The following is a 24,077-nucleotide window of genomic DNA, read 5'->3' as shown; positions in this document are numbered from 1 at the left end:
CACTTGGGATTTCAAAGCAGAAAATCAGTAATTCTGAACTTGCTGTATCTTGTTGCCAGTAAATCATGATTATTAAACATAAATAATAATCCTTTATTTATATAGCGCACACAGATTATGCAGCGCTGCACGGAGCTTTCCAAATCAGTCCCTGTCCCCAATGGGGCTCACAATCTAATCAACCTACCAGTATGTTTTTGGAGTGTGGGAGGAAACCCATGCAAACACAGAGAGAACATACAAACATTATTATAAAATTTGAAACACTGGGTCTTTTCTTTTAATCACAATTTCTTTCATCATATTGTCATTTTTTGTTTATAAAGTAATTTAGTATTGTGGCGATTCTCAAAATATAACTGATAATGTAATTTTATAATCCATGCCTTCCTAGGTTATCATAACACAGTTGTAGGGCATGTGATTTCAGGATAAGTGTTCATTATGACTTGTTTTTCAGTATTACTGGTTATTCTCCGAGAGACTGGCTGAGGGCAAATGTACTGTACCTAATAAGTGTGGACAGCAGATAACACATCAGCATATGTCTGCCACCATACAGCTTAGTGGGTGAAGGTCACCTCAGGACATGAGGAGAAGGGACTTTACGTGCACCACTAGACACATTGACAGCTTCATGCAGCCTACTGAATGTTGCATCTCTCTGGTGGCCCATTTGATTTTATCATGGGAACAGTCACCTCTTATTTTTTCTAGTCTGGGCAGCAAAACAAATCTCTGGGAAATGAACTTTATAATGAAAAGCTTTATTGCCGATGCGAAGCCTGAAAGCGCAGCTTTTCAGTGCCTCACCCATTCTGCTGCCTTGCCCACAATCGTGCTTGGTTGGTTTGATGGACAGGTGCACAGCAGCATAATGGGGATTCCAGACATTATTATATAGTTCACTTGTTTTCATTAGTGTCACATTCATCCGTTTCATTTTCCATTCCTGGTTCCAGCGTCCGCCTGGTTTTATCTCAAATTAACTAACAGCTTTTATATTGGCCACCACATCTTTGGTAGAATGTACATCAAGCACATCATTTATAGTTATAACATATTATAGTCCCAGTTAGTGGTTTAGAAATGTTTGAAATAACTTTTTGTATTGTGAGTGCAAGGGTGGAAACACTGTATTCTGTGTCCTTCTGGTTCTGATCAGCCCTGCACAGTAGGGGGGAACAATTCTTGGTCAGGTTCATAGAAAGTCTATAGCTGGCAAACTCGTTATATGGCTTTTACCAACCACTAATGATTATTCCTTTCTTCTTCTATTGCCACCTACTGAATAGATAAATATGTAATAGCCACACCAGAAAGCTAGAAATGTGGGAATCCACCAAGATTCAGTTTGATAAAGCTTCATCATTTTTTTTCCCCAAAGATTTGGTGTGAGTCTGAAGCTGTTCTTAATCAATGAAGCTCCAATTGTTATAAAACACTCTCAGGTTCCTAAAACGCACATTTTTCATGAAAAAGATCACATCTTGTTTTGTTCATTTCTTACAAAATTTGTAGATTTTCCCATGCCCGTTCCTAAGTTCTGGAATGAATGACTGTAGCTGCTAGCCACCTTTTTAAAAGATTTGTTGGAAGCAAAGTAGAAAAGTTTCTGATTCACTTTGTACAACAGCAAGGTTCAGCATTAGCCTTGCTGCTAATGCTCAGTACCTGCAGTACCTCCAACAGATGGAGTGGGGTGTGCAGTACCATATGCACACCCCTTCTGTCATAAAAAATGTGATATAAGTGGTTGGAGGGGGTTTGCGACTATGGAAACTTAGCCAGGTTAAGTACTATATGGGTGATGGTGGCCAACCCCTTTGAAGGCGCAGTGCTTGGTGTATTCTAGTTCTGTAAATAATTAGCTTCCTAAATAGATGGTACAAATTATGCATTCTAGTGTTGCTTATAAAAGAGAAATCCATTATCCATTTTTCTTTGTCTCACATCAGTGGTTGACAGCTTGTACTACATTAATACATCTCCCTGCATATTGTTATATCACCTCCATCTCCTTGTATGCAGGGAAATAAATATAGGTTTTATTTTGCTGCTACTCACATCATCATTAATTCAGGCACTTAAGCTTCTCCCTGTGGCAATTGGCGTAAACTGTAATAACTAGTAACTTGGAATTTGCGGTTCTTCGGTGGCAGCTGTTGATCGTGATCATCCATTAGAACGTAGAGAACGTAATGCAAAAACAAGCGGCTGCGCTGGAAAGCTTGTATATTAATCGGATGCATTTTGTGGTTCATTTATCTTGATAACGCTCATGACTGTATAGGTATATATTACTAGTAACACAGTGCGGGCAGCAATTGGAGGAAGCCATCCTGACATTATTTATCTTGTCTTGGATGATTTTCCGTTTAGTAATTGATGAAGTAAGGAACTGAGCAATTATAGCTCCTCATAATCCCCTTAATTGTGAATAAACCCTTTTTCTTCTTCAAGTGGGATTCAAACACTTTGTTTCCAGTTTCCTGATAGTTTTAAAAAGGAATGGCGATTTATTTTTTTATTTTTACCCTTATTTAAATTACTTTTTTTATCTTTGTTTATTTAAAGGAAAATTCTTTGTTTTTTCTGTAATGTGGGGTCATGGACATTTGTGGGATTAGTGGTTTAATTGAAAGTCAAATCCAAACTCCTGCCTATTGCTGAAAAGGAGAATTAATTGAAGAAGTGTGCCATTATAAGCTACACAGCTCCCGGCTGTCATTCAGCAGTTGTATCTATTTTGCTCTTGTTACAATTTTATGCAGAATGTTTACATTCATGTAACCATTGATCTCCTTTTTATTTTATTGTACTGAATGGTTTTAAGAGGCTTCTAACCACAGTTTATGAATGCGTGTTCTATGTTTAAAAGCTACCTGGTCACCCATAACCGAGACATATGGAGGAGATTTCATATGCTAATGCTCCATGTGCCAACTTATGAAGAAGCCCAACCCCTGCCACCATGGCAGATACCTGACCTCCTGACTGTGCTGGTGGACAGAATCACACCAGGCCCTCTTTGTGTAAAAACGGGCAAACATTCAGGCATTGAGAGGCTGTTTGTAGGTTACCTATAGTGCTAAGGTGTAGGGGTGGTAAAGTCGCAGCATTAATCACAATTTCTTGGTGTACAAGCACTGATATTTCTTGCAGTGCTATGGTCTGTATTTTAAACATGACAAACCATGGCTGAATATACATATATTTTTGTGTTGTGTTTAAAGGGGTTTTCCCACAAAGACAAGTTTATCCTGTGGATAGGGTCTAACTTGCTGATTAGTGGGAGTCTCAGTGCTGAGACCCCCGCAGATAGCGAAAAGGGTCCGACAGCCACATGAATCCCTTTTTATCATCGAAAGCCCCAATGATATTTTCCCATTTATTCTGTGATTATGTTTAATATTATTTGTGAAACTATTTCTTGCGTGTTTGTATATCTAAGAGACCATTTTATTCTGCCATGTCATGTCTAAAAGCAGAAAGCCACTCAAAATGCAAAGGCTTCGTTCATCAGTGTGACGCCATGGCTAAGAGCAAAATACTGCTAGGCCAAACTCCTAGGCTTTGTTCATGCCATGGCATGAGCAGTATACCTTTTGAAACGTAAAGGTTCTGTCCTCTGTCTCATTTCATGGCTATAAGGTGGTATGCCCCTCGAAACGTTAAGGCTCTGACATCTGTCTCATCACATGGCTAAGAGTATACTGTTCAAAACGTGTAGGATCTGCTCAGCAGTCTCACGCCATGGCTCCAAACAGAATATCACTCAAAACAGAAAGCCCTTTGTCCACATGTCTCATCTAATCGCGAAAAGTGTAAAACTCTGTTAAGACTAGAATACAGCTCGAAATGCACACACTCTGTTCAACTGCCATTTCTAAGATTGGAATACTACTGGCAACACGTACGATCTATCCGCCTGAATCTTTTTATGGGTAAAAGTGGAATGCCATTTGAATCTGTAGTCTGTCTGCCTTTCTCAAAATTACATTTTAAAAACACAAGATTAAATATGAATGGTTTTCAATCTCCAGTGCCAGGATTATTTGTTTGTCATGTGACTTCCCTGAAATCCAGCAGGAATTGCGCTTCTTCATTGCGCTGAAGTTGGGAGCTTATTCAGTCTTGACACCTAGCTGGAACTCAAGGAATGCTACATGTTACAGTGGGCATTTGAGTTTTGTCCAGTTTTTACAAGGGGAGTAGGGCAGTGTCAATCAGGGATGAATGGTAAGTGCTGGGTGGTGAACCTAGGCAGAGGGAGTGCACTTGACCTTGCAGACACGACCTCTGTGTAATGAAACACTTGTTTGCATATAAATCAAGATGTAAATTTCTCTGCATTCAGGCCATACATTTGTCTAGGAAAGGTGTGCTACTTATTCATAACATGTTTACCTACAAGGATTTATGTTTAGATTATATGCAACCTCCCTGCTAACAGTCTGAGATTAGAAAATCCAGTTTAGTCTTCCTTATAAAATAACTATGGTGTTGGATATTATCCATGTTGTTTTAACTTGTATTTTATTTTAGATGCGATTCCACCTGCTTCTTTGCAATACACATTTCACATGAATCCCTTTTTAGTTACAATAATATAGTATCATAAAGCTTTCCCATCAATAATTCTGCAATGTAAGATCTCCACACAGTATTGCACGCTGGCTTACAGAAATGTTTGATGATACAAGCCTGACCCTTAACTTAGAAACTTGCTGAACAATAGTTCGCTCAGTGCAAAATAGAGCTTTACCTTGTAGTTAATAATCCAGAAGTCTCCTAAGTGTAAGACATACAACCTAACATCTATGTGGGGTCAGCACAGGGTTTTATTTTATATTTTTGAGTGTTACTAATTAGATATTTTTTTTCCCCCAACTGAAATGTTAGGAAAGGATTTGATAAGAATTCCTCATCTTGATCTATGTAGCTTTGCTTTACAGTTTTTATAATGAGGGAACTTAGAAGAAGCAGCTTTCACCGTAGGGGAAAATAAATAGATGATATAGAACGAGTAGAGCTAGCAGCACCATAATAAAATAGACATGCACCTAGTTAGTATTCTGCTGACATTGGCGTCGATGTGGCCTAGCTCTGTTGTTGTGTCCGTTCTCAGCCTTGTTTCCCGTTTTGTGTAAGTCTCAGGCTGCCTCCACGCTTCATTTCCAGAAATGTTAAACACCACAAACTATGTATGTTAAAGGATTTGTGTTACAGCCTTGAATTCTGCCTGAGGGCTTGGTTTCAGAATCACAGCAATGTTTTGTTCACTGACATTAAAAAGGAGAACAAGGATATTTGTAAGGTTTACTCTACACTTTGTACACCCTGGTGAACTTTGCTTTTCTCTTGTAGCCATTGTTTCATAAATACTACATGTGATTGATGATGAATATTTGTTCTTGAAACCTCTTTGGCCAATATTTTTATTTTTCCTTAATTACTTTTGAAATACTGTACTGTGTGTGTCGTACAATTTAAGTCTACTCTAATTTACCACATTACACAGCAAGTAGGGAATACCAATATATGGGGACCAGGAAGACAGTATAGTGGAAATTGTGACATTTAGAGGGCAGCAATTATGGAGTCATTTTTTATAGTGTTGAAAAGATGGTGATTTTATATAAAAACTTAGATTTAACAGCAGATCCATGAAGACAGGAAAGACGTGCAAGGCATGAGCTCCCCCAACCTCTGTCATGCTAAACTGCAGGAGAAAACTGGGTGGTGGCCCCTATACTGAATAAGTGCACAGTACAGAAATGCACACAAAATAGACACAAGACAGACAAGGCAAAGTCCGACAAACCAGTTTGAAAACCAAGATGGCAGCAAGGTACATAATCCTAAGGCAGCAGAGTAGTCAAGATATAGTTTACCAGTTATAACTGGAGTGAATGCATGTGGCCCCCTGCAGCTGATCGTTTTGGCTGGCCATCATTGGCTCCAGCAAAAACCAAGGAGCATGGAAGATACAGAATGAGACAATTCAGACGGTTCTGACAAGATCACTTTCTGATGAGATGCCACCTTCTAGAGAACTGCTTTTAAAAGAAAAAGGCAAGTCCTATTTACTTTCTGACAAACATAAAAACTGTTACATACTTCATATGTTTTTCTGTTCACAAATCAATAGGTAAAATTATAGCCGGGAAAGCTGAAAAGAGAAATAATGCAGACAGGAGTGCAGCGCTGCCATTTTGGCAGGTGTTTCCAATACATAAGAGAACCTGTTATTTTGAAGTGCAAATGTATATTAAACACAGACCCGTTTCAGCATTAGTAGGAATTCTTTTGTAAGAGAAAATGCTTTTCCCGGTTCTATTATAAGATGAAAAACAAATACAAGAAAAGAAAAAAAAAATCAATTACTACTTCTTCAGAATTTTACATGTAAGGCATTATGGAAAGAAATGATGATAGTTTGTATATAGATTTATTTCTTCCATTTCCATTTAAATGACAGCTGAAAGCTAGTGTTTGTTACAGAAAATAGAGGGCATGCGGTGTATTACATTACAGCGAAAAAACTGACAAGTAGAGATGTGATGTAGAGAAGAGCTCAGTAATATCATTAAAGTGGAGTTCACGTGAAGACAGACTTATTCATAGAGGTATTCATACGGTAGCCCACTGCTACACTATAAAAGCAAACCTCACCTTTAACAAACTGCACATAAATCAGTAGTCCAGTGTGTGTACACAAGGAATTAGACTGTTTCTGGAGGTTGTGTGACTTGTACTCTACATTTTCTAGCTCTCTGCAGCTCTGCAGTTGCTTGAGTAGCTGGGTGGAGACGTAGCTGCTGTGACTCACCCTCTTTTACATTTAGAGCCTCTAAGTACTGTATATATTTGTGTATAAGCCGAGTTTTTCAGCACAAAAATGTGCTGAAAAACGTCCCCTCAGCGTATACACGAGTCTATTACAAAACCCACTTAAAAAAAATAACCCACTTAAAAAAAAAATAAACTTATATACTCCCCCTCCGATGTCGGTGCGGCTCCCCGATGTCTTCTTTCTTCCCCGCGGCTCTTCTTCTTTCATGGACGCGGCCATGTTTTCTTCCCGGCCGGCGCATACTATGACGTCAGCAGCGGCCGCGTCATAGTAGGCGCCTGCTGGAAGAAGACTTGGCCGCGTCCATGAAAGAGGGAAGAAGAGGAGCCGCGAGGAGGAAAAAAGACAGGACGCGCTGACATCGGAGGGTGAGTATATAAGTTTATTTTTTGTGCTTGAGGCAGGCTGTATACTACATGGGGGGGCTGGCAGGCTGTATACTACATGGGGGGCTGGCAGGCTGTATACTACTTGGGGCAGGCTGGAACCAATGCATTTCCACCCTCGGCTTATAATCGAGTCAATAGTTTTTCACAGTTTTTGGTGGTAAAATTAGGGGTCTCGGCTTATACTCAAGTATATACGGTAATATGACTCCTCAGTTTTTGTTCATCTCACTTAAGAGAGAACTCATTTTATCAGGAAGAGAAAAAGGTGACCAATATATAAAACTGTATATAAAATAATTATTTCAAAATTAACAATTAACACAATAGATATGTGTCTAACCAAAGAGTGTTCAACTGGGATCCCATTGATCATAAGTACAGGGGTGTACTGTTTCCTTTGAAATGGAGCAGTGAATGTACATGTGCATTGCTGCCCATTGGACTGCCAAAGATTGATAGTACATAGAATGGAAATACAGTAACGAGATAAGTTTGCCTACTGCTTTATTTAAAGAGGATTTGAATAGTTGGATAAGTTATAGTTGTTGATAAATGTTTTAGTCTTTTAGACATCCCCTTTAGTTCTGCCATGTAAGCTCATCATATTAGTATATATTGGGGGTTTCTGTACCTCGGTTCAAATCTAGTTCCCACATCACAGTGTTATTGTCCAGGCCAGAAAAGAGAGCCACAGCATCTTGGTCATCACACTACTAGAATATAGAACACTTCCAAAATCCTATAATTGAATCCTATTATTGAAGGGAAGGGAGGATTTCTTATTCCCTGATTGATAAACTAAGCTACTATTATAAAGGCATGGTCTTAAATGCTTGCGTGCTGACACCTTTCACAAATTTTATCTCAAATGTACATTATTGCTTCACTGACTTCCACAAACTTACCTGTATGTCTTTCTGGCTTGGCTCTATACATCTACCCCTCCAAGCAGAAGGGTAACATACAGTCTTAAAGTAGGTGTTATCTTTGCCATTGTTAACCCTGCATTACCAATGCTAAATGCCCCTTCAGCTGTCTGGGGGCCACTATTGGATGCTCATATAAAATCCTGTAACATCCTGTAGCTGATCCAAGCTTAGAGCTCATCTTCTCTAATTATCTCTGACCATAAGTCATACTTTCTTGGAGAGGAGCCTCAGACATCAGAAGCCATTTCTTGAAGCAGCTGTGTAACCTCAAGGTTATATCCGCTGAAATGATTGCCATGTCTAATCAGTCTTCCCAACCACAGATCAAATAATTACCAATTACAAGTGGATGGTAATGAATGTATTGGGAAATTAATTTTGTCTCTAAGACGTTTAAAGAGACAGCGCCTCCTACCCAAGCATGAAATGTGCCATCAAGGTAATAAGATATGCTCAAGCTTATCTTTGATATTTTACAATTTATTTTTTTATTACATTTGTTAAGCTTCCTAGTCAGATCTGATATTAGTATTTCATTTGTGTGTAGGTGTTCAAATTGCATATTACATGCATTGTGGAGCTATGTACCAAAATGTTAATTTTTCAGATGTGGTGTAACAATTATCAACCTGGGAGTATCTAACACCAGGTTCCTAGAATGTGATATGTCTCTACAACTGGTCTTACACATCCAATAGATATGCGACCACTTGTTCTCTCCCAGCTTGTACATGGACCCCCAGCCAAGGATGCATATGCTGTCAATGAGGAACTACTGCCATCAGTTTCTAGTGGCCAGTTCTTTTTCATGAAACTGGATAATTAGTGATGTTAAAATTCAACACTCCCTTCTTCCTTAAGCACTATAGCGGTCAGTGTGCCTTCACTTCCTTGATGTTGGGGAGAGTCTGTGCAGTGCCCGTGATAGGAGTGGCCCCATGGGCATGCTGGGTCCGCCAGGCACAATTGAGGTGTCTCAATGTGTTGCTGCTCTCCAGAAGAGATGGCAAAGTGTGGTGCACTACATCCAGAATGTCAAGGATTGCAGTCAATAGTTAACTTCTTTACTGAAGAAATTCCGGTGCAAATCAATACAATAATAGCATAGGGCCTACTTCTCCAATCTCCTCACTGACAGAAGAAGTATTATACGTTGGGTAAAGGACTGGGCTAACTGTCCCTCTCTTTCTCAAAAGGCTGGTTACCTAGGGACAAAGGGTCACACTAGAAGCACAGGGTCAATGTCTCAGCGTCTTCTTCTGGTTAATCAGTTAGACTGGCAGTCTTCTCCTCCAAGCAGAACAACCTATGACAAAGCATTCTCCCATAGACCTGCATTGAGTCCCCTTAACATTCTATGGCGGGTTCTAAAGTGGTAAACAACTTTCCAGACAGCACCTCCCAGGCTTTCTGATTTTCTGGTAAACAAGTCTCTTTTTTTTTTAACCTAAAGCAAAACAACACTATTGATTAATGCAAGTTAAACCTTGGTTTAAAATTAAGTGCTGACTTTGTATAGTTAAAATATTCAATTGTCCACAAATGTTTAAAGTTCAATGCTTCTCTTCTCTAGGGCACTACATTCGAACACAGCATATATTCAAGGGAGGCTACATACATATCACATCTGTTTATTTTTGGCTGTTTTTCATGCTTTTACCAGGATCACTATATTGTTTGCTGCGTTGATTTTTTGCTGCACTACATAGGAGTATTTAACTCTTTGGTTTCCTCATCATTGAGGCGTTATTGTGATCCCGTTATTTTAGCTGTGATATATGACCCTGTAGACAAGCACATTGTCAATTAGAAAGCAGAACCATAAATCATACAAGTGATGTAGGTCAAGCAGTAAATATAATATAAAACTGTAAACTTTTCACAATTATAATCAAAGCTCAATGTAGCAAATATTGATTATACAGAAGCTTTCCCTTAAAGTATATACCTGTATGTTATTCCTCAGCCCCCAAACCCTATTACAAATTGTGAAGTGGCTATTCTTCATTACAGCTAGCATGGAATAATATGTGGTAACCTTTAATCTTCTTGATAGATCTGACCTTTTGTTAGAGTTCCCAAGTATTAAGAACTTTATGATTGCCACCGCTTATAAATGAACTTGCCGTCAAAAGTATTGATTGCCATTACAGATTTAACTTTACATTCATTATGGCAGCTCTTGCTGGCTCCCAATGTCAGAAAGGGTTTTAGCATCCAGCACTTAACAGATATATTCCCTCTCCAGCTTGCGCTTGGACTGTAATCACAAAGGTCTTTAATGAATTTTAACTTGAGTGTAGGAAGGGCGAGGAAGTGTAGAAAAAATATAGTATGAAGGCAAATCTATCTGTTGCTTTGTCAGTGCAGTCTTTGGGGTCGGTCACTGTGAAATACTAAACAAGTGTTCTGCTGATTGTTGATAACCGGGCATTTGAGTGTCTTGCCAATGCTTGGACAACCCCTAGAACAGGGATGGCAAACCTTTTATAGACTGCCCAAAACCCACTTTTTTGTTGCAAAGTGCCAATAGTATTCTATTGATCCCTGCTGTATCACAAGTTTCAATCGTATTGACGTCCTGAGGACACCAATAAAATAGAAAGATGTAGGAATTTGGATTGCAGCTTCCCTCCAGGGTCTCCTGAAGAGGAAGAATCAGGGAACCCAGAACAGGAGCTATAACGATAATTCATCTTTGTCCACACCTTTTCGCTCCTCCTTTAGTTCTGGCAGCCAAGGAGGTGGCTCTTTAAAATAGCAATGAGCCTCGAGTCCTTCCTGGCTAGGCTGAATGCCTGGATGCCCACAGAAATGGTCCAGAATGCCACCTCTGGCACCCGTGTCATACGTTTGCCACCACTGCCCTAGAGGTTCTAGGGGTGCACAACCTTTATTGGTTTGAGGGCCACATTGTCATACTGTTCAACTTCAAGGGAAGTAGAACACTAGATGCTCCAAAAACCACAGTACAGCACAAATACTACCTCAAAAACCAAATAATTTATGGTAGCAGTCACTAGTCTCCCAGGGCAGCACCATGTGGGTAGTAACCCAAGGATCTGCTGGCTGCATGTTGAATAACTCTGATCTAGAGTAATTTTTCTAAGATCCCGCCCACTGAAAATAGAAAGTTTCATGAGCAGGGTGTAACACAGAGGAAAAAAAAGACTATATTCAGGTTTCCAAAGTAAAACTGGTACAATGTTTCCTCGAAAATTTGAGTGTCCTATATTAATTTTACCTCCTAAAGAGCCACTAGGTCTTATTTTCAGGGGATGTCTTATTTTGCCACGAACAAGAATTCACATTGAAAAAAACAAAATCCACTTCTCTATAACTCTAAAAACTCTGAATGTCGTGCTGAATTTCTTGTGACTCTATTTCTATTAGAATCATTGGCCCAAATTTCTCAAGTCCTTTCCTTCAATGACCCCTTCTAATCTGGGTAGCTGCTCATAGCCCAACAGTCAATGATTTCATTCCACAAATTCTTCTTCCATGTCACAACGTCTTGCAGTATGTAAATGATCTACTAATACTAATGTATGGCGTGGGGGAGCTCTAGCAATGACTGCCAGTAGGTTTTATTTTCAGGGGAAACCTTAAATTTCTAAGTTTCAACAAAATTGTACAAGGTCAATTGTCAGGGGATGTCCCATTTTAGGGGAAAGAGGGTAACAGGATAAGTGGCTGATGGTAAGTGGCTGATCTATTAGACTAACTGGATCGTCTTCTCTACCACAGATTCTGTGCATAGGGAATTTGAGAGAACCTATTTTAGGCTGGAGACACTAATAAGGGGAATTTACCACATACTATTAACTTAGTTTGTTGTTCTTGCAACTTTTCTGGCTCCCTGGTAGATTTGCAGGATATAATTTCACCAGAAATGCACCTTGCAAAGTTCCCCAGTACCTGACTTTTCCCTGTGTTGATGATTTATTTATCACTGAAATCAGGATGTTGAAGTATTTAAATTTTCACAAGGGATAAAAAAAAAAAAAGTTTCTAAGCAAAAGAAAAAACTTCAAAAATCCACTGTATGTGTAGGAAATGGGTGCTGTTAAAATTTGCGACTCTTTAGCAACTCTTTAAAAAAAAGTTTTGCACAAAACATTTTTATTCCGAAGCAAATAAAATTCTAGTTACAAGGCTGTTGTCTGCCAGTAGTATGTGTATACTTATATAGAGGGTCTTTGTCGAGCAAGTGTATACTTTACCTTTATTTCAGTATGAAACCGTGATGTGGGTTACAGTGTTATCAGCATATGATCAAACCCAACCTCTCCGGCACCGCCAGATACTTAAGACATGGCCGGCTATAGGGTTACGCTTTGGCCACTGACCTACAACGTATGCAGTCTATGCACCTAGTGCCAATTCCACCAGTGGCCCCACCCACCCGTTCACATCCTCCTACGCCCACTTGGAGTAGAGTTGTAAGAGGGAAGTAATTGTGATAACTGGGGGTTCACTAGTAATTCACAATCTTTTCAGGGCTTGTATACCAGAGGTTTTGATAAATCTCCCTCTAAAACTACATGCACAAAAATGTAGAATTTGTCTGAGTACTATCCGATGAACGTGTGGACAAATGCTTTTCTATGGGATCACACACATGGCCATGTTTTGCATTGCTCTAGTTAGAGCCATCTTTTCTACTGAGCGGACCACTGGCAAATTGTTTGTGGCCAGATAATGTACACGTATATGTACACTAATGCTAACAAAGTATGCTATTGCTTTCTTTTAGTGCCATTATCACGAGTACCCACTTAGTGTTTTAAGATTTAAGGGTGCCATAGAGGGGCAATACTTGAAGATGCTGAGCTACAGTGCAGAGAGTGTGATCGATCCCCAATGGTAATGTGTAGTTCCCGTGTACAGGCAGAAAACTCCTTATAAGCTCATGAGGCTCCTGGTTTTGGGTACTACTGAACACTACGTAACCCCTCTTCAGTTACACCGCCTTCAACCATAAACTTTATCCACTCTGTTTGCTTATGTTTTAAGGGCACCTTGTGACTTTTCCAAGTATAATGAAAAATCTCATCAGTTACCTTGGACCCCTTAAATGTTATTGCTGTCTTAAAGATAAATAGTTTTATTAAAATCGGTGCATTATTGTAAGGGTAGTTTGTGGAGGATACTAATATATTGCATTAAGGTAACTAGGATAATTATATGTCCCCTGTTTTGAGATAGATAAGATAAATGTTTAAACAAATATGTTGATACAGTATAAATGGGAAGAAAATTTATTGTGGGTACAGCAAGAAAGTAGTATATGGTAATTTTAATGCACGGAAAGTGATAGCTTAGTAGTAGTAGTGAATTATAGCTGCCATAATGGACTCCCACTGCACCTCTGGTCCAACCAGAGAGGTGGGCACTTCTCTCATGTCTCTACTGCTACTCTAGGTATGTGTTCCAAAGACAGGAAATGGTCCTGGCTCAGGAATTGTACCCATCAACCTATGGCATCAGCCTCAAAGTGCAGTGTCCCACCTATGCTGGTAGAAGGATATGGTACAGTAAAATTGGTGCAATAAAATTTAATCTGAAATATACTTTATTTTTAGAGCACTAAAGCAAAACTTTTCTCTGGCCGAGAAAACCCCTTTGAGTTTGTCACTGAGGTCCTAACATATTGAAATTACTGTGGAAAGAAGCAGGATTGTGCCAGAATTCACATTTGTCATTATATTGATATTGGACTCTAAAGTCTGTATTAACCTTATTGGAGAGAATAAATGGGGCATTCGTGGCACCCAAGTTTTACTGTATGTTGGAATAGATTTGGCATGGCTTCACTTCAGCAACAGTAGGAGTCCCTCTTGGAATATTTTGCTTCTTTTATCCGGATCTGGGAGGCATCAATGTAGGCAGCAATTACTGTCATCACAACATCATTTAAATGATATTTTGTGCTGCAGAATGTTAAGTCATTATTTTAATAACTCTGTCAATTTCCAGAGAGCCGCTTCCATCACGCGAGACTGACTGGTATCATATAATAGGGACACAATGTCCTATTAGTACTGTGTCTAATAATGAAGTGTAATGGGTGGCACCATCGGGTTCCTGTAGAGTAATAATAGGACAGGGAGAGAATTATAAAGCATCTATATCTTTATATTATATCCATGTGATTAGCATTTATATGATTTACTATGTATTCTATGCCTAAAGAATTAAGTGTTTGCTTTAAAATCATGTGCTGCACCGACCAATAAAGTTCTCTCCAGCTCTTAAAACTACTCTGGTTTAACACAGAGGAACACTGTTTCAGCCCTTAGAGATTTCTTAAACCCTGTTTACTATATAACCAATGTACCATCTTTAATGGGAGTCTACCACTTCCCATAGGCATTATAATCTTTATTATTTGTCCATTTCCAAGGTTTTCCCATTTTAATATGCAAGCTAATGAGGCAGTTGGTGCACCCAGAGCACTGCTTTTAACCCCTTAAAGGGGTTTTCCTACCAAGCAAGTTAGGCCCTTGCTGATCAGTGGGGTTCTCGGTGATAGACAGGGCCTAACTTGCTTGGTGGAAAAGGCCCTTTAATGACTTCTATCTTCTCTTTGTTGACCCATGCTTCTGACAAGATAAATCTCCTTATTAAACTTACCACCTCTGTTGGAGTAGGTAGGGATCCCAAATAAAGAGCAGTGCTGTAGGATCTAAGTGCCCAAACTTGTTGAACCAACTGCCTAATAAGCATATGGATTAAAATGGGTATTACAATAGACAGAAAAAAAATCTCTATATATATCTTATCTATATTTATTTATTTTGTCTACAACATGTTGGCATTATGATGATGCTTGGGGGAGGTGGAGGGCTCCCTTTAAAGGAAACCTACCACTGCTGGCATGATAAAATCATGCGAGCAGACCACCTGGTAGGCTATTTAATACTGATGCCGGCACATACTTAAGTTAGGCATGGCGATCGTTAGTTTAGATAAAAAAAATGTTTTACTTGCCTATGAAAATATTCCTCCGGTGCTACCCCTACGTCATCTTCGGAAGGGAGATGTCTTCCGATCTTTAATTATTCACGCCTCCTTCATTGTAGCCGTTTCCTTCGGGTGCCGAGAGCCGTGACGTCACCAAGCTCTCGGCACCTATCGCTGTCCGGCTGTGTGAGAGTTAGTATCTGCGCATGCGCGATAGGTGCCGAGAGCTTGGTGACGTCACGGCTCTCGGCACCCGAAGGAAACGGCTACAATGAAGGAGGCGTGAATAATTAAAGATCGGAAGACATCTCCCTTCCGAAGATGACGTAGGGGTAGCACCGGAGGAATATTTTCATAGGTAAGTAAAACATTTTTTTTATCTAAACTAACGATCGCCATGCCTAACTAAAGTATGTGCCGGCATCAGTATTAAATAGCCTTCCAGGTGGTCTGCTCGCATGATTTTATCATGCCAGCAGTGGTAGGTTTCCTTTAAGCTTCTGTCCCAACTTGGACTTGGGTTTAAAATAAATGATATATTTTCCTAATTTCTGATATTTAACAAAATCAGTCAAGTTTTGACTTAAAATGTTCATGATCTTGTGTATGATATTTATGGAAAATCTTTGTATATCTGCTTTTCTTCAGGTGAGTATTGGATCACTTTTAGTGTTGGCCAATTGGTTGTTGAACAGGTGACATGTTCTTTTACAAAATGTGTCCCTGGGACTGACCCTTGAAGTTATGTTTCTCTACCTTACAGGGTACATTTACCGGTGCAGTACATTACACTATTAGAACTACAATCTCTGAAATCTCTTATAGTGTAGCTATAAAGCATTAATTTAAGTTGTCTCACAGCTCAGTCAATATGTTGCAGTCTGTTGAGTTAGAAATGTTCAGATTATAACTGATCTATTTATAAAATCCTGACGTTATCACAGCCGCTCTGCAAACACTATTACCAGCTTAATTGCATTCCTCATACTGCCAAGTTTTGGTATCATCATCATTGCTTCAAGACCGAATCTTTCCTCTATGGAAGGCCTTGTCCTCTCCACGTCACTTTGCTAAGTGACAAATGTGCTTGGTTGGAACTCATTTTTCCTTCTTGTAATAATGAATTCGTTAACATAATGTAATATTAACTTTGTATTTTTACATATTTCATATTTTTAATTGTTCTTCATTTTGTTAAGTTTTTTTTTTCCTCCTAAAGCTATAAATTACTACTCCAGCAAAAGAAATGCATGCAGGTTAAAAATTATTATTATTATGTTGTACTACTTAAAAGTGTAACAGTGGAGGCTTTTTGGATAAAATTTGTGCCTCTGTGAACTCTCTGGATGTTAAATAGCAGATAACATTACAGCTGCTTTGTGTAGTGAGATGTGAACTATGCGTTTGCTGTAGGATCCTATAACTTTTAAGAGAATATACCTGGGGCCTTGTAACAATAGGTCGTAGGAGTCTAGTCTTGGACTGTAAAACACTATCTACACAATGTTATATTTTCATATTCCTCAGTACTACATAAATAATCATTAACACTTCTATTCAGTCAATGATCCCCGGACAGTCCATACCTATACTTCCTGGTCCCAGCTGCCTGAGATAGTAGAAAAAGCTTGAGATGGACAATTCTGGTTTAGATTGCAAAAGAGCTGTTGATTGGAACCACCGCGATTATCCATTATTGGTGGGAAATTAAATGAAACCGACCCCTATAATTCTGTCCAAATGATAGAAATAACAGTATGGAGACTGTATGGGGATGACACTTTTAGAATTAGATTCTGGCCTCCACAATAGTCCATAATTTAAACAATTCACTTTCTGTGAAGAAGCTCATATATATATATATATATATATATATATATATATATATATATATATATATATATATATATATATATATATATATATATATTATACAAATATTGTACATTGTACCCACTATAAGACAACCATGGTGTCATCTGAGCAGTAGTTTGCCACTTTACATAAGTGGAGTATGACCCATCCTGCTTTCCCCCCTCCCTCTCCCTGTCCCCGTCATTGTGGATGGACTGTGAGAACAGAGATACATATACAAGCAGTAACCTGTCTATAATTGATTGGAGGGAACAGTTACTAAGAATTACATTGTTTCCCTAGGTCTTATTATTATTTTGCTCCTAAAACTTTGGGCTTGTTTCAAGGAATGTCTTATTTTTTACACAAAAACCCACAGTTCTTCTTGAACAACCCCCCCCCCCCCCCCACACACACACATTTATACCAATCTAATCATGTCATCAACTTCTGGAATAGTCATCTAATAACTCTCCAAACCCTCAATGCCATTGTGAATTTCTTCTTACCTGCAGAATCATTGGCACCAATTTCTAATGTCTAACAGTGACACTTTGCTTATGCGAGCCCCTCTTATCCATGTAACGGTTTTTAGCCATTGGTTATGTCAGCTCCTGTAGCTCCCTGCTCCTTCTCCATGCCTTCAGAAGACAGGCTGGAGGGGGCCACATTCATACAGCTATAACGTCTGTACCATGACGCCTAGAAACACATTTCTTGTGTCATTTTAGAAGGGAGAATCCCCTATATATAACGTACAAGGATTATGTTACTAAGTTTCACTGACATATCACTGATATATCCTTAGTTAAAATGACATTTGGGAGTGGGAGCTTTACACTCCCTATTATGACTTCACAGAAGTAACCATACAGTAACCATTTGGAACAGGCTATACAGTATATAAAATTCCAAAATCTAATCTATGCAGGTGTATATCTCCTGTGTGTTGGTGACCTGTAGTAATCCCCATATGTGAAGAGGTACTTGACGATCCATTTGCAATGTGCATGTGAAGGATCTAGGCGGGCTGAAGCTGTGAATTGGTTCCTGAGCTGTCTGCGCTTGTCACGCCTCAGGAATTCACAACAGACAAGCAGAGAGAGTGGAAATCAGACTCAAGTTGCCTGCCAGAGACAGCCTATAGTCTCTACAGCACAGACAGTTCTGCATTCTTGTGGTTTCCCAACCTGTTCTCCCTAATATGCCATGGTTTGTTCAAACAAGAGGGAAGAGGAAACTGGCTTAGTTTATCCATACCATCTCAGATTACAAATATGAAAATATTTCACCTTGCTGCGCTTAACTCTTTCACTACTGCCGAGCATGGCCACTATTTGCCCAGATATGCTTGAAGAATGTAGAGATGGGAAAATAAAGCACATTTGGTAAATTGCTTTTTTTCTGATGGTAGCCATCTACAGATTTACCAAGTGGTAGCTTAGTTGACTTGTTTACCTAGTCAACCAATGCCACATAGTTCCTCCATTGAAAAGAAGTGGGTTGTAATTTCATTTTTCCTGGGGCAGCATCATTAATATGCCAGAACATGTGACAAAGAGTGACATTCTGCAGTCTGTGCTGCTGCCTACGACTTGCCTTCTTTAGATACTCTTCTGATCAGTAGTGGATTATAATATAGGCGGTTTGGGCAGTCACCCATGGCCCAAGCCATCTAGGGGACCCATGGCCACCCAAACCACCCCCCAAATTTATAATGAGAAGGACGATCACCCATGCAATCATTCAATCATACATCTGTTCTTGCTCTCAATACACATGTCCACAAGAGTCATTTCAGGACCTTTCAATTCCAGTCTTGTAGGGGCCCATTGCAGTCTTAATCTGCTCCTGTGATGCAATGCAGCGGGAAGCTGTATAGTACAATAACAGACCTTTACTAAAGTCAATGGGGGATATATATATATATATATATATATATATATATATATATATATATATATATTATTAATTACCCATTTGCCATAGCTGTAAATGATGTAATCAATACAAGCCAGACAGCTGTACATGGTAATAAACAAGCACAGTGTAGGGACATTATAGAAGGGCAGGCCTGCATTTTATGTGCTTGCATGTTGTAGTGATGTGATTTATGTGCATGTCTGCCCATGTTATCAGCCCTGGATAATCTGGAAATGTGGTGGGGGTAGTCTGACTCTACAGAAGCTTATAGAATATGGGAGATTCTGAGAAGACGGTGGCAAAACTACATATTCTTCATGTTATGGTAATAAAAAAATATACATTATAAGCCTTGTTAGGACTTTTGTTAGGACATTCATTCTAAGGTTCACATGCAAGAGGTTTTTTATTGTGACTTTTATTACTAATAACAATCTGTGACAGTATATTGCTTACAGCCAGCCGAAGCGAGATTCCCTTCTGTTCTGTGTGTGATGATGTCTTCATTAACAACAATTAACGAATGACATGAGCAATATGGCATGTTTTTTCTATAGCAAAATGTACACAAATTAGGAATTTCTATTATTATACTTCATTGCCTGCTAATTTTGTACAAACGATTATGATTTCTATCTGGCAAGGGCTACAGAGACGTTATTGTGGTTGTAGAACATTGTGAGGGTGTTATGGGTGATTCATTGCATTGTTAGGAAAATTAATTAATGTTGTCCTAAAGCGGCTCATAGTGTAAATAATGGTCTGAATGAAGTGACTAGAGCGGCGTCTGAGGAACATTAATCACCTGAACATTGAGGGCGACAGTATAGATTTGATGCTTTGTAGTCGCCAGGCAGCAGCGTACAGTGCTGGTATGACTATGGTAAAGGTCTGGGATCCATCTGCTCAGGTTTAGAGAAGATTCATATCTTTGTAATCGTATTACTATTGTAAATTGGATGAGCGTCACAAGTAGACAAGGCTTTAAGGGTATTTTTCTGTGCCCTGGTTATTACTATGATGTTTACGTGAAATTTACCTCTTGTTTACCTCATGCAGGGGGTGAATCCCAATAGTATCAGCACTAATTTGGACAAAATCAAACTGCATTGGGACAGCCCATCCCCTGCAAGTACCCCTCAATTATCAATTTATCAAAGCATTCAGCTGAAATTAACATCAGAATGTGCAGCACAACACAAGATGCTACAACATTGTAATTTTATAGAGGGTTTTTACTAAAACTTGTCAAGAAAACTGTCAGATCCCCTCTGAATAAAATAGTAAAAACATGGCATCGTACACACAGTTGTGGTTTCCTTGGCCCTGTATAAGCCAAATCTCCAAACTGCAAATATTGGAGCAGGTTCTATTCCTTCAGATATTTGCTGCTAGAGCAGTCAATTCTACTGCAATCAGGGCGGGAGGGGACCAAACACACCTGTGATTACCTGATGTCCGAGAATTCTGACACTCCTTCAGACACTCCATGCAAATACTGCTGCATTATCCATTCCACTAGGTCACTTTATTTAGTATCATTGCAGCCAGAAGCCTTATGAAGTCCTCTAGTTAAAAGGACCTTCTGGAGGTAGTACAAGTAAACAAAATCAAACATTATTAACTCAGAGACAAATACTCATAGGTCCAGGTACTGTATCTGTGGTCATTTTCTTATATTTATCTTCCATTCTAAAATCAGATTTTAAAATTATGCTAATCACCTGAAAGGCTTGGGGTGTAGTTGGGAGGGGGGGGGGTATTACAGGATCCCCTCCATGCTGCAGATTGACAGGTTGTTACAGTGTGTGAGGAGCACCCCCCCCCCAATTCTCACTGTGTGCTGAAACTTCCTCTGCTATGATGAGATTACATCAGGCAGAGGGAGGGGGAAATACTGAGGGAGTAAAGACATGCAGGAGCCCATCTGGTTCATTTGCATAACTTTAAAAGGACGGAGGCCATGGAAAACAAATATAAGAAGATTACCACAGTCCGAGTCTGAGTAAGTGCCCCTGGTTTATCATACTGATTTGATGGTAGATTTTCTTTAATGATTTGACTGTCATGCATTAGTTTTGCAGAATATTATAACATGTAATAATAAACAAAATGCCAGAATTTGTATTCTTAATCCCCCCAGAAATGTTATTAGATAAAGTCAATGAGTTACACAAAAATGACCAGCCAAAAATACCTCTCAACCATGATTTAAAAAAAAAGTGGTCTACTAGCGGGTGGGGGGATGGGGGGGGGGGAATGTTTGTAAAAAATGTAAAAAAAAATGCTCAATAAAAAGCTTTGATTGAAGAAAAAAAAAAGTGTGACATTAAAAAGACAGAAAAACCTTTTGATCCTGAGGGCTAATACGACTGCATCGTAAAGGGATCAAATGAGGATGCTGATTAACAAAATACATAACAATTAACAAGAATGAAGTAGGTTGTAAGTGTCCCTAATTGGTAACAGTGATTTCCTTGCACTGTCAAGTTACAGTGATACTTCAAGGAAAAGGTTTCATAAATAGGCTGTCACCATTGAGTGATTAGTAGGTATTACATCACTGACATAATTGCTATACAAGCACAGTGGAAAATGCGTAAAATGGGCATATAGATATTGTTCACAACTATTACTGTGTGTTGTATAAAGATGATGAAATGTGTAGAAGGTACTATGACATGTGAGACATCTTAGGTTTCCTTTGTTGATTGTTGAGAGCTTCCTTGGCGTTGATATTGTTTTATCCACAGGCAAAGTAAAGTTTAAGTAACCACAGCAACACAACCTAATAAATGAGCTTTACCCTGTTTAAAACTTGAGTTTTATCAGCAGAGACAAAAACATAGAATTCTCTATTGGAGGGATTTGATCAAGTGCAGATTCACAGCTTCTGTTGGGCAGGTCCTTAGGACATCTGGAAGTCACACAATGCATGAAATTGTATGCCAAGTAGATGTGTCTAGATTCCCCTCTAGAAATTGCTTCTTATGTAACTCAGGAATAAAAACATGTGTGATAGATCACAATTGTAAGCATGCGTGGGTGGTTTAACTGTGGTCAGCCTTGGCTTCTACATAACTGACTCCCTTGAGCTTTCATTCAGAGATAAGGAAAAGAGAAAATGTGAGTTCAAACCTCTGCAAGGGGTTGTCTTAAAACTGCAAAATCACCTGCAGAAACCATGGCTTGTCCTGACAAAAACTAGTTTCCGAGCAAAGATGAATATATGAAACACAGACTGCTCTACTCCTGAGATACAAGTGACTCAAAGCACATCAACCACCAGGATGACAGACTGCATGCAAATGATCCTGAGGGGCTCCAGTCTCCATTAACACCTAAGGAGCCTGGAACTCATTTGTATACAGTCCTTCATCCTGGTGGTAGATGCCCTCTAAAGGTACAAAACTCCCTCGGTATGAGACCCTAAGAGCGTCACCCAAAAGTGCTTTCCTAGTTTGTGTAAAGCCCCCAGGACTGATAGGTGTGGTTATGCCGGAGGAAGAGTGCAGACAGTAATGTCTACATGCTTCCTTCAATTTGCCACAACGCAGCAGGACACGGGGATGAGGAAGTCCAGGAGGCTTTACACAGGGTAAGTACTTTATGGGTGATCCTGTTATACTTAAGTAAAGTTTTGTAATAGTTTTCTTTTCCATAATGTATGCAATCCATAGTCAAGTAGTTGGGGTCCAGGAAAGGCTTCCTAGCCCTGTCATTGTGGTATTACGTATATGATATTGCATGTTAGATTACAATCAGTGAAATATTGTTGACCTATATTTTGCGCATATGTATCTGCCATATGCATTTTGGGTTTAAGGTGACAGTATCGCAAGAAAATAACTGAAGTATTATTCATGCTACTTATGCTGACTAAACCTATGTAATTTACACGTGCAAAACTTATATTATGTAAACTTATTTTTAAAGGATTAAAGGGGTTTTCTTTGCAACTGGCATTATTACACTACAATGTAAAACTTATAAAGAACTCCATCATTGCATCAATTTTTAAAACTAAATGATGTCACGGCTTATTATACCTCCTATCTGCACTGAGCATGTCTAGAAAACTCTCCCCAGACCTTAATGAAAATGGCTTCCGATTATTGTTCTCTGTGGCCATGATGCTGCATTAAAGAATATCCCAAAATGTGGTAAGAGCTCAGAAAAAATGTAACTATAATCATGGATAGAAAATAAATGTAAAATAAAGATTATTAATCTGTGATATGTTTCCACAAACGGGCTGCCACTGGAATTAGTTAATGGGCACAAAAAAACTTGCTTGCTATATATGGGCATAGAATCACGATATAGGAGACAAATCTGTGTTTTGCTGATTTTAAGTAAAATAAGTACCTATACACCTTATATAGGAAAGGATTTATCACATGCAGGTGCACCGTGCATCAACTTATGATGTCAAAGCCCTTCTGGAGAATTGCGCTATAGCCTGTGTCAGCTCCTGGGGTAGGCTATAAGTAGTGCACAGGAACACCCTCCTAACACCCCTCCTTATCCACTTGGCGGGGGAAAATAGTTGCAATTCTTTCTATTCCATTATTTAAGGGCTTGTACGCTAGAAAACTGGTATACAAGTAGTGTTAAATCCTTGTAGGAACCAAAGAATCCACATGTTTTGATGAAATTGATCCTAGTTTATTCATGCATAGAAAAGCGAAATGACATGGGCCCTAGTGGGGAGAGAAAGTTAGATGAGTACATTGACGTTGTGCATAGCTCTGCTGAATCCTGTATAAATAACAGGTAAGAAGCAGCACATCTATTTAGCAGAATTCTGCTTACGTCTACGCACATCAGCTTCTATTCACACTTCCCCAGGGACATTAATGGTCTATCTACACATCTGATGTATGTGATCTTAGTTGGAAAGTGAGACTTGAGCAAGCACAAAAAGTCTCTGATAATTACCACGTAGTATCACATTTGGCCTCATTAATTCCACCTCTTCCTTTATCCCCCCCAAATAGTCATTCTTTCACTCTCATTTAAGCCCCCAGAAAAAAGCCAGTCGCTCATAAAGTTCAACCTGCTATATAATTCCTGACAGTCAAATGACACTTGGAGACCTTTTTCACTTGGTAGAATACATTAAGACATTACTTTAGGATAACTTTGATAATTTGA

At 39.1% G+C, this 24,077-nt stretch overlaps 1 protein-coding gene across 2 annotated transcripts in view; it reads left to right on the top strand.

The window, feature by feature from the left end:
* Nucleotides 1-24,077, top strand: part of CRIM1 (cysteine rich transmembrane BMP regulator 1) — a 474,029-nt gene that overhangs the window by 233,085 nt on the left and 216,867 nt on the right. The gene's annotated exons all lie outside the window — the stretch shown is intronic.

The sequence above is a fragment of the Engystomops pustulosus genome, chromosome 3, assembly GCF_040894005.1.
Source record: "Engystomops pustulosus chromosome 3, aEngPut4.maternal, whole genome shotgun sequence".
Lineage (NCBI taxonomy): Eukaryota > Metazoa > Chordata > Amphibia > Anura > Leptodactylidae > Engystomops > Engystomops pustulosus.
The sequence above is the reverse complement of the archived record's forward strand: the minus strand, read 5'-3'. Positions and strand labels throughout refer to the sequence as shown.